Below are 13183 nucleotides of genomic sequence, written 5' to 3' on the forward strand. Positions count from 1 at the left end.
CCTTATGCTAAGCTTTGGACTGAGCTTGCTTCTGTTTTACTTTTTACTACAATAATGTGTCTCTAACACCTAATTTTCACACAAACAGAAATGTAAAAAGGAGGCATCTACTTCCTACTGGAATACTGACGAGCAGCAGCCAGGTGCAGCGACTGTGCACAGGCTTCCAGGCTGCAAAGTGAGGTTGCCAGGTCCCCATCAATGTGCCTGCACAGCAATATGCTCACTGATGTAATCTGGCAACCAGAATTATAGCATGAGACACAGCACAGTCGTGCTGGGTGGGTGGAGGAAGTTTGTGCCTACAAACAACTGATCTTTACATTTCTGTGTGTGTACAGGTTGAGGACATTAGATGCAGCATATTAACTGGTGAGCTGCAGGTCAGACAGAGCGAGGCCAGGCAAGCAGCTCCAGACATGAGACCGGTATCAATCTTCTCACCTTACTCTCCGAAAGAAGCAATTAAGTGAATTTTCCCACCTACGTTTCACACCATATGTGTAAAACTAGAAATGCCCCTTAGAAACATATCATTCAGACCCCTCCCTGTAGCCCACTGTGCCACAGAGATTATCCATGGTATGGGACAACCCACAGATAAACTCATTTAGAGCGGGTACCGGGATAATTACGTGTGAAGGAGGGACTTCTGTCGAAACCCGGTGCATCTGCAACAAAGACACCTGCATCTCCCGCTGAAAAAGTGCAGCTCAAAGCGTTTGTCATCTTTAATCTAATGCTCCCGCGGGGAGAGACGGGCATCTGCAGAACACAGAGCTAAGACGGTGTGGTTGGTGGCAAACAGCTGGTCAGCCCCCTCAGTCTGTCTGTCTCCGTGTTCCAGCTGATGACTGGGCTGACCGCTTCTCACCGCGGACGCCCAAAGTCTGGGAAAGACTCAGGCTATGGTTTTTAAGTGTATTAAAGATTGATATTTGTTTCAGCACAGGCCTTATTTTATCATAAAGATGTATTAGATGTATTAGAGGAAAACAGGACGAGCAGTAAAGTTTGTGATTTCTTGAAGTGTTTCCTTTTTTGTAATGTGGTCATGAGAGCTGTGACCTGATGTGTTCAGTCTGAGCTTAATGAGACGTGCAGATGGTATAAAATGTAGGACAAATGTTCAAGAGCTTACGCTTGATTTTAGTGAGATTTTAGTGTCAGTGTCAGTGTCAATTTGTCAGCTGAACAAAAATGTTGGTCTTTTTCTGGACAGTAGCCAGAACTTTAGAAATACTGAGGTCACACCAACACCAGCCTCCTAATAAATCTTTGATAAGACATCAGAGGGGGAAAAAAATTCAAAAATGTAATTTATACAGTTTTAAACGGTTATAAATTACATTATCTGAAAATTGTGCATCCTCACATTATGATCTTCTTGCTGTTTCAAAGCCTTCTCTGCTCTGATGTGAATGTGGACATGAACCTAGTCTCAAGCCTTGGTGCGAGAGGAAGTAAACCAGGAGCACGTTAATAGTGGTCCGGACTTTGGCCTTCTCTGATTGGTTATTTCTATGTAAAACTATTAGAAAAAAGTTACATATGCTAGCTTTAGCATTTGTACCAGAAACAGCAAAAGTTTAATTATATTGGCTCCAATAATAACTAGTAACTAATAATAAAATCTTGGCCTCAAATCTTCTCCAAATACATTTTACGTGGCTGAACCACAGTGGTCCGGATCCTCCTATAAGGGAGGAGCTACTGGCAGCTATAGAGAAACGACTGTTTTGTTTTTTTGTAAGATTTCCTTTTAGACTGCAGTCTGTTGTTTCTCTTACTACATCATATGACAGACAGATGGTTCATCCAATCACCTGCCCTTTTCCAAACAGTTTCCAATGAAGTAACAAACATCTGGAGCATCAGGTTAAAGAGATAAAGAAATATTCTCCTTTTGTATCTGATATGTTTTTAAAAAATTCTTAAAGCTTCTTCAAACACACCCACAGAGTCCTGATGAACTTAATCTGCTTCACCGGGACTGCGTGGATGTGGTTTGATTAGATTTAATGGACGGTGATTAAACATCTCACCGACCCTCATCAGATTTTTAATTCAAATGCTGCTAGATTCTGATTGGTTCACAAGAATTATACATCAGCTCTTAGGAACGGAGCCCCGCCCTCAGTACAGAGGAAAAAAAAAGAGTACAGCTAAAACCAGGTTTCCATCCACAGGAATCTGACATCTCTGTTTGCTTCATGCTTCAGTGTGAGGAAGGTTCGACTCTCCTCATCATCGCTCCGCACGGAAAACCATGTTCTTCAGTTTGTTTCTGGGATCTTCGGTTTTTAAAAGACCCATCTCCTCAACGGCAGCTCAAACGAACTCCTCTGGAAGAGTCAGAATTGCATCAGCGTGGCCCCGTCACGTCTCAAATTTCCAAGCCCCTTCACTCCCTCTGTCAGCTGAAAAGCAGAAAACCTCTCTAATGTGGCGTCTTGAAAGGCGAGGCAGCAGCGGGGTCACAACAGACAAATACCTGCAGTGGCGGCAGGAAAAGTGGAACCACATGGCACACTTCACATTCACACAAATCCACGCTTTCCGCACAGGCAAGCACCCGCGCCCTCCTCCTCCCCCCACCTGCCCCCACCCCTCTGTTTGCCTCTTATCTTTTGTTTGCTCTGAAGTTCAACATATAGGCCGAGGCCCTATCAAAAATCACAACCAGATGAGAACTTCAGGGGAAGGCGGGGAAGGGCAGGTGGAGATGAAGAAAAGCTAAAAGCGTTTCGAGCCATTGCTGAAACAATCCAATTACAATGCCTATCAAACTTAGCTTCACAGGTTATAGCTTCTAATTGCCTGACAAAAATTGACACTTCAGTCGCAACAGTGTGATATAATAGGGGGGCCAAATTAAATTTGATCGAGGGGCAGAAAACGATGCTATCACTCAGCAGCGCGGAAAAGAGGAGATCAACTAGCATGATATAATGGATCAAAAATGAAAATTATTCATTAATCGCGTTGGGTTTTCCAATAATGGAAATGACACAGTTCAGACGTCTTCCTAAAAACACTATTAATTAAAGGGATGATAGATCTAACAAGGCATGGAGCCCAGAGAAATCACTCCCTCCCTCCTTCATCCCTGTCAACTTCTTTCTTTCTTTCTTTTCTTGCTTTCTATGTTTCCTCCTTCACCCTTTCCCGTCCTCCTGCTCGCTCTGACTCACGTTCCTTCATGCAGTATGACATCTCTGTATTCTCTGTTTACCCTTCCCGTCCTCTCTCTCTTACTCCATTAGAGGTCTGTTCCTGAACCTGGCAGCTTTTCAGGTTCATGTCTCTCCCTCTCTGTGACCGGGCCAGCAGTCCATGTCCACGTGGGTCATATTTTAAGTGAAGATGTAGAGTAGGTGATGTGAATGAAATATGGGCTTCTTAAAATTCCCGCTGATTTAAGGAAAACCTCTAAAATGTGAAAAACTATGAACCTGTGAAAACAGCTGAAGTCCTTCCCGACAGCTGTACAGTCATGTGATCATACGATATGACTGAACTGTCACAGGAACAAAGAAAACAGAGTTTTATCACAACTGGGATGTTATTTTCATGGTTATATCACATACACATCATATCCTCAAAATAATCTGAAACTAAAATACGGTGGCCCTGAAGGCTCAACGCACCGCATCTTAAGAAAATACATGCGAACAGATAAAACACAAACAAACTCAGAAAACATCTAAATCAATTTGACAACATATGTGAAGCAAATATTCACAACACAACAGGAGTGTTTCCAGGGGACACGAAAAAGTGATGAACCCAGCTGGGACACACTTACATGGATGTATTATAACACATGTATATTTACCATTGTTATTATTATTATTATTATCATTATTATTTTAATTGTTGATGCTGATATTGTGGATATTAGCTTCAGAGACTGTGTTGAGAGCAATAACCTCACTAAATTATAACCAATTGAAAATTGCTGCATTTGCTTGTCAAATTGTGCATATCGTATATATATATATATATATATATATATATATATATATATATATATATATATATCTTTCTGTTCCCTTTTCTCTGTCTTTGTTCAGATTTTGTCTCAATCATTGTTGTGTTGACAAATTCTATTGTCTTGTTCTTGCAACAATAAAAAAAAGTGAAAAAAACACATATATTTAACATATGTATTATAAAACATTATAAAACCCTACAGTAAAATTATAACTGGAACTGCCTGTTGTAAATGTCCATCAGTTTACTGACCCACCTCCTGCTTCAACTTTGACCTCCTGTGCTTAGCGCAGTTGTGTTCATGTGCAATGAGGAATTTCTAGTAACATCACAGGTGCATGGACTTTCACCTTTACTGTATCTGCTTTCGATAATCTGAATAAACCTTCTGCTTGTTTGCAACTGGTATGATTGCATCTACATTAAAAAGGTTAAAAGGTCATTTGTAATGCCAGCCTCTCTTCCTCTTCGCCCTCTTTTCAGCAGGCAAACAGTAAAACTGCATCACAGCAAACATCAGGTGAGGAGTGAGACAAACAGCCCAGCTGGCCAAACCATTATGTCATGGTATTTTCACATTGTCTTACAATTCTAAAGAAATATAATTGATAAAACGATCTCACCTTCAAGCCCATTTAGAAGCTGTTTGGTCTTATTATAACATGTGCTGAAATTTCCATTTTAATGTTGGCTTTTAATGATGATCATGGGGCATGACTGAAAGCTCCAGAATGGACTTTGACATTTCTGGGGTTTAAATCAAAGAACCGAAGTCGGGTTCAGTCGCGTTCAGTCTAAAATACAGTTCTCAGTTTTAAGCCAGTATATGACAGCAGTGCTGGTGTCACCTGTGATTGGCTGAGAGCTGTGTTACTTTCATCCTGTGGCCTTTGCACAACCTCATCATCCATCTACACACTCTCACACACACTTACAGCCACACTGGATGTCCAGGAGTAAGGCAGCAGACTTTATTTAATCTGTTTTCCTCAGCGTTAATTGGGTCAAAGCTTCCTTCTCTGCCTTCTTGATGTGCAAATGAATGTGGCATCGAGGGACGCCCGCCCATCACTCCACAGGCACATTTACAGGACACCTCAGGGTGCCGGGCCGCCGTCTGTGACCTGTATATGGCAGATGAAGGAGGGGCAGGGGGGTGTAAGGTTGTCAGTACCGACCTGGATCAGAGAGACTGGAGCTAAGGAAAAAATCCCTGAGTTAATTATTGTGGTGGAAGCCCGGAGGCCATACATGTCACCCCCACTCCTAATGAAGTTTACCTTCCATCCATCCTGCAATACTGGGGTTATGTGTGCAGCTCTGTTTACAGATTTCATGTGTAGGCATGAATGCATACGTGGATGGTAGCAGCAATAAAGAGCTGTTAAAATAAAACAGTTACCAGTTTATTTACAGCTTTTAAACACAGTTCATAGTAAATTTTAAAAGATGAATAAATGTTTGTCACTTGTAAATAAAGTTAAATCAGATGCTATTTGCACTCAGGGCAAATAGCCAATGTGGCTATTTACACACAGAGTTTAGGCTGAACCACTTCAATGAGTCACATGGAAGAAGCTCTGGCTTCTTTCTAAAACAGGGGTTGATGTTGTGAAAGGGTCAGTTTTACCTGCAGACTGTGTAAGTGCTTTAAAGTGCAGTACCAGTGAGGCCCACCAGGAGCTAGCTCCAAAAATCTCTCAGTCAAAAAACATCAACTTCTAATGATTGACAACAAGCTGAATAGATGAGGCAGGCCAGAAGAACTCATTCACACATTTGACTCAGTTATATTATTAATTACTGTTATTTGGTTGTTATTGGTCAGTGGAGTAGGCATTTCCTGCTTACAGTTTTGCTGTTGGATTCACCATAATTATGGCTTGTTCCTCTCTATCAACAGGGCCTCAAAGAATCCTGATATGCAGTTCTTTTTCAGTAAGTAAATCTTTATTGTCTTAATGTTTTACGATTTTAATGTGTACAATGAACCAAAAAAGTTGGTATGTTTTTGGTGTTTTGACCAGAGAAGATGAGACCATTAGCATCCTGAATAAAATCACAATGAATGTGAATTACAAATGCACCTTGCTAACCAGGTAAGTTGTGTTTAGCAGAGCTGTGTAGTTGTTAGCCCATGTGTAAATGTAAAACCAGATAAAAGATACATTTAACCAAAGTTTTTTTAGTGTTTCTGGCCCATGTGATCCAGTCTAAGTGAATACCCGACATACCCGAGCCAACTCTAACCATAAGCTTCATCAACAAGGACAGTTTGAAGCCTGATCCTAAACGTAGGGAGGGTGTCTGATCCTGAACCCAGACTGGGAGCTGGTTCCACAGGAGAGGAGCCTGATAGGAACCACAAGTAGACCTGCATTTAGACAGCAGAGTGTTCTGTTGGGGTAAAAGGGAACTATGAGGTATTTAAGATACGACAGTGCCTGACCATTATTGGCTTTGTAGTTGAGGAGGAGGATTAAAAATTTTGAAAAGGAATTGCAATAATCAAACTTTGAAGCAGTTTTTGTATGTATTTTTAGAGACAGGATGTGCCTGATTTTTGTAATGTTACATAAGTGAAAAGGCAGTCAAAGGACAGGTCCTGAACAAAAATGGATCAGAGATTCCTTGCAGTAGCGCTGAAGGCCGGGGCAATGCCATGGAAAGTAACTATATCATTAGATAATGTGTTTCTCAGGTGTTTGAGGCCAAGGGCAAGTACAATGTCTTCAAGTTGATCTCAAACTGATCAGTTTCTTTAGGCTTCATTGATAAATAAAATTGGGTATTGTCTGCATAACAGTGAAAGTCAATGGATTGCTTCCTGATAATATTGTTAAATATTGTTAAATGTTCTGGTCTCTGTAATAGGATGTGGTAGTATCAAATGTAGCACTAATTATTATACCTCTTATTCCGTTAACTTTAATATAGAAAAGACTGATTTAATCTATTCTTATTTCACTTCAAAATTCATCATTTTCAAAAGAATTGTCATATTCATATTTGAGTAACATTACATGTGCTGTTATAATCTGTTAAAAGAGGAAGTGGTTAAAACAAGTCATTAAACATCACATCCAACATAATTCTCAGTACGCTTATTCATATTCCTTATTTAAGCTGACAAGTAAAAGCATTTGTAACACAGGTTAGTAGGGCAAGGCAGTAGAGGTGACATACAGTATAACTATACATGCATTTTAATTTAAAGGCAGTGTTAATTTACTTAACCCAGAATTGACTATCAGAGTAATTGTAGATAGTTTCAGCACTTTTTTTCATGTACGACATGAAGGATAATAGAATAAAAACTTCTGCTGATCTCTGATCATGTTGCCAACAATCTTGCTGCTTTTCATTGGACTGTTAAACACCAGGAACCTCATGCGATTCACTATTTAATCTGTCATTTATTAAAATAGATGTGTTTCATTTAGGGATAGTGACCAACTAACCAAAAAGCAGACACAACTGAAAACTATTATGCTGTAATTTGTACATCTTTTTACAAAGTCATGTGCATTGGTTGGTGATTTCAACATCATTAATTGATCATTGATAACTTTAAAAGTGAATATCTATCTGATTATTCAACAATAAGACAACAAGACTTATTCTCTGGATTAATTCTTCACTGTAAAAAGTGACTAATTGTACGAACAATTATTGTTCAGTAACACAGTTTATTCATTTATATCTATTAAAATGTTTCACAATACATTTTAGGTTTCTTTACATGCTGTCAGTAATTGGTTTAGATCTAGATTTTAGGTTGACACTTTACGATACCTCTTATCACATTCTGGTGTATAGTCTACATGGTGCAAAGGCTTTTAGTGAAATTACCATATGAATGTGTCGCAATCAAGGCCCATAAATTGAGTCCAGTTCTTCAATAAGAACCTCACAGCTTGACTCTGAGAATCCTTCTGTGGCTCGCCGTTATTGGACATAATTACATTGACCATAATCCTCCAGCAAAACAATTTATCATCACACATAAAGGAAAGAGAAGCCCACATACCCCAGGCTGGGCCATCATTGAGAGCTAGTGGCACCCCCTCTAGTCACATAATTGGGTATCGATGGCCAATGATCCCCTCTATCTCGCCTCTTTCTACTTGGCTGCGCCGCTGGAACGCCCAGACAACCCAATCACACCTCCCGCTGGGAGGGTGGGGTCCCAGCACCCCAGGGAGAAAAAGCATGGACTGCCTCTTCCCATCCTCAGTTAATTGGATAAACTTCCCCGGGAAAGTGAAGGAGAGAGAACTGACAGAAGAGAGAAAGAGAGACAGAATAAAAAGGATGATTCCAGTTTATTACAACTTATTCTCATAGTTTTTCTCTCATTTCCAACAGAATATGATAACATACTTAGGTAGTCATCAAAGTAACAGCAATGTCACAAGACACATGAGCAGTCAAATGATCAGAAAGTCAAGTCAACAAGTTAACAGCTGATCAAGATTGTTAGACAATAATGTCTGGGAGCCAGCAACAGAAGAGAAGACGAAGAAGAACAGAAGAAATATCCATCCCTTATCCTAATGTTAATATGAACGAAGTGGTGCACAGTTTTACTCTGGTGGTTGTAAAGCCTACCCTGATAGTCCCTGAGCTATTAGATAGTGACCCTCTATAGCAGACTTTTTTGCCACATTGTACAGGAACTGACTTTAATCCCTGGATCCACCAAACTGCAGGTAAAGTTCCTGTGTTTCCCTGAGAAAGCTTGTGTGGAAAAGCCCTAAAAACCAAGTGGAAGTAAAACTAATAGTGAGCACACCCTAAAATGTTTTTAATAATCCCTTATTACACAGGAAAGCTGTGCACGCAACAACAGTATCTATAGTAAGTCAAAGAAGAAACAGGAAGTGAGTCTGTAAGTTTACATTTTTCTTCAATTCTTATTGTCAGACTGCTCGTGTTTCCTGCCATGTGACATTTGTTGCAATGTTGCCAAAGTGGAGATTACAGGAGCAGATTACTGGCGGCAATAACAACCCCAGAATTATGAAACCTCAGTGGCAATGGAAATTAAGTTTTGTTAAATTTTGTTTTGGGACCATATTTGGCCTCAGCAGAGGTATGCAGATATGCACAGGTGTGTGGAGGTATGTGCAGAAAAGGTTCTGGCTTCAGGTGTAGAAAACTGCTGCTCAGGTGTGGATAGTAGTACAACACAGTGACTGATAGCAAACACTTTCTGCAAGACTCAGAGTGATCCACCAATACACTTGAATCATCCTCCTGGCTTCAGGATTTAGACTTTACTTCCTGCTGAGCTGTCAAATGTGTTGTGAAAGACCATACAACTAATGGTTTCTGCACATTTGCATTATTGGAGTTGATGTTTTATTTTGATGATGGCTTGTTGTTTCCTGTTTACTAGACCATTAGTAACAAGGTGGAAGCTCACGGCTCTGTCTGGAATCACTTCCTATTTACTATGCTGTGCAGTGCATTTACTCTCTGCCATTTGATTTGAGTGTCTGAGTTCTGAGTGTGTAAATGTGTCCACTGTGTACTGCCCTGTACTGTCAACAATAACACAATGCAATGTTCTGCATTTTATAGATAAGAAAACTATGCAATTGTCAATGACGATGCAAAATGATGATGATATGCAAGTGTCAGGAATCTCAATTTACCGCTCATTGCTGAGTGAACTATTGTCAATGTAGGGAGCAATGAATGAGTGAACTCAGAAACAGCCCACGTCATCAACTCATCATGCCAAGTGTCACCAGCCAAAAGTCACAGCAGTCCTCCTGTGTCATCATTCAGCTCTAACTTACCAATATCTACAAAAGTGAACACTAATAACTAATAACCATGTGTCAGTAAACAGATTGATAAGAACAGCTGTGCAGGATTAACTACTGCTTAATTTAACTTCACAGTGAAACCGGTGTTTACACTCACTCTGTCGTCTGACAACAGAAACAGCAGAAATAATTAAATGAGAGCAGCTAAACAGTTGAGTGTGTACATTAAGACAATGTAGGTCTTTAACCAGCTGTCGCACCACAAAGGAACATGAATAGATCTGGTTTATTTTTTCCAGTGAGAAGGTATTTCAGGGCGGCTGAAGTTCTTCACCAAAACATGTAGAACAGCATCTCCAGACTAACATAGCTACCGTTTCCACAAAGGTTTTATAAATATGTGATGAAAACTGACTGTGAAAAAAAACCTACATTTTCAACTTCAAGGCAAAGCTACTGACCAATGGCATTAGAGCTTTGTGGTCATCTCCCAGCATTCCTTGCAGGATATATGACTGACAGTTTTATAATGGCCAAACTCAGAAAAACTGAGAAAAGGAAACCAAGATCAAGGCAACACGCTGTGATTTCTTTAGATTTCTATTGTAACTCTTTGTCATATTTTTGAATTACAGTAATTTTGTTTTTCAGTTTACCTTGGATGGTTTGTGATTCCATATTTATTTGGGTTTCAACAAACAATATTAACCCCATACAGCTGTATGTTGCCACCTTTGCAGCCAGGAAAACACTAAATGAGTTTAGCTGCAATTCCACCATAAATTTCAGCACAATAAGAGAAAGGTCTGATCTGAAATCAGAAGGAAATGATGATCTGTTATATAATGTTAGGTCTGTTTTTACGCACAAACTCTTCACACTGTAAACATACACCGTTTTATGTTTCTTCTTTGTGAGAAATGACCGACAGAGCCCAGTGAAGCTTTAGTTGTCACTGGGCAACTAAAGCATCACTGGGCTCTGGGCACTGGGCTTAAGGTAGCTTGTTAGCAGTGTTAACAGTGTAAACACAATGGAAGCTGCATTCACCCATTCACAGACATTCACACACCACTTTACACTACACATACAGCACCTTTCAGTATCTTGCTTAAAACACTTTGAAATGCAGATTGAGGGAGCTGGGACTCGAACCTCCAACCTTTTAGTTAGTAGACGAAGCGCTCTGCTCTTCCTGAGCCACAACTGCACAGTACAATATGTAACAACAGAATATGTGAAGTATTAGTCAAGTGACTAGTCAAGTGGTAAAACGTAATAGTAATTGAAGTGCTTTGTTACTGTGACTGTACACATTAGTTACACCTGACCAGTGACATTTACCACTATGAGGCTGTAGATGGGTTCAACCTTATTTTGAACCACATGAACAAGTGAAGGTGAAATGACAGATCTCACAAAGTGGTAACCAAAGTATGTGCAGCTGCTGTGAGGACTTCACCGTGTCCATGTTTCACTGAGGAACTGGAAACATTTCTGCTGAGATTTGTCAGAATTACGTTTTTTAAGATTCAGATTATTTGTGTGACACCCTCTCAAAATACTGCAAAGAATATTGTATCATATGTATTGTGATCTGTCACTGTTAAAAACTTAGAGTCATGGTATATGACTGGTAGCAAAGGATTACTAGCAAAACCATTTCACTTTTTCCTCACCAGAATGTGAAATGAACCAGGTTTCTGACTCGTCTTTATGCATCTTCACCTGTTTAAACTGCTGCAGAAAATCTTTGTGAAAGACTGTATTAGTCCAGAACCATGGGGTGACTGTGGCTCAGGAGGCAGAGCAGGTCGTCCGGTGGCTCGACCCCAGCTCCAGGCCGTGTGACGAGATACTGAACCCCGTGTTGCCCCTGATGGCTGACCCATCACTGTATGTGTGTGTGTATAGGTGTGATACATGAATGCGTGAGTGAATGTGGCAAGTATTGTTAAGTGCTTTGAGTGGTCTGTAAGACTGTATATAAGTGTGATTTACCACAGCACCTTTGCTACTAAATTCACTACTACTTTTAAAAATGACAAAACCCCCTCAACAATCAGGATTTTAATTTGTAGTAAATGAAATATCGTATGTAGTATGTATGGAGCACAGACACTGCGCAAAATACCCCAGAATCAAGAAATGTTGTTGCCCAGATATTTCCCACATGCTCTGATCACAGGACTGTAAGATATCATATCAAAAAAACCTCCAGATATGTTCCAGATTCTTGCAAGAACCAGATTCTTGGGGTTTTGGCATAGTAGAAAGCAGACAAACTCTTTTATGAACACAGTCTGGATCATGTCTGATGTCAAAGTAAAGATTTCCTTGTAGGCTGAAGGTGTGTCAGCTGGAGCTGGCGCTCTCAGGGCAGGAAGTCTGAGTGGTCATCCTCACATTTCTTCCTGTGGATACCTGAATAGCTCCCTGATGCTGCTGTACCATCTTCAGACTCTTGACTGACACGTGACAGCAATGACTTCCTGCTCTGATGGGAACTCACACTGTGAGGAGAGAGGGAACACCTCATCAAACATCAGCTTCATCAGGCAGATTCAGTGTTACTGGTACATTACACTGTCTCATTAGGGCCAGATATGTATCTACTACTGCAGATACACTTTCCTACATTCACAACAGGATGTGTGGTGATCGCAGCACTGGTGTCACTTTACAATAAGAGAAGAAGAGTGACAAAACAAAAGTTTGTAATCCAGTAAAGTGACCAGTGAAGGAACAGAAACACTTTCTTGCAGCCACTGTGGTCACTAACGTTGCAGTCTTTCACAGCCTGTAAGAGCGGAGGTCAGTTTATCGACTGATCTGGGGTCAGACTGCTGGGAAAGAAGAGAAGAAATGTTCACACAAATAGTTCAGGGCAGACTGAAACCTGGACTTTGACCAAAGAGGAACCACATTCACCTTCACCTCAGGTTTAGGAACTTGGGTTTTGTTTAACACGGATATCTGACATCAGAAAAGTATGCGGCATAAACGAGAGGAGAGCACATAAAGCATTATATGTCCCCTTTAAATGTGGAAGCTGCAGGATATTCTTAGAGAACATCATGTTCAGTCCAGACTGACAAACACCTCTGGCCAGATGTTGGTTCCTGGTTCATCAAACCCCCCTGGGTCACAGAGGCTGCTCGCCACAGAGTCATCACAACTGGCCAGAGCATCCTCTCTCTACCTCCTTCTCTCTCTCTTTCTCTCCTTCCTCTCTTGCTCGCTCCCCCTGCTCTCCATGTTCTTTGCCCCTTACAACTCACAACCCAGTAATGATCAATGAACTGGTTTCACCTCCCCCACACCTCCTCCTCCTCCTATTCCTCTTCTTCCTCCAGCATTTGGTGGGCACTGAGGCCAAGAGGAGTGGAGGGAGGGGGGGAGGGGGCGTG

Source organism: Trachinotus anak, unplaced genomic scaffold, assembly GCF_046630095.1.
Source record: "Trachinotus anak isolate AG129_WGS33_773 ecotype Australia unplaced genomic scaffold, CSIRO_AGI_Tana_v1 ptg000033l, whole genome shotgun sequence".
NCBI lineage: Eukaryota > Metazoa > Chordata > Actinopteri > Carangiformes > Carangidae > Trachinotus > Trachinotus anak.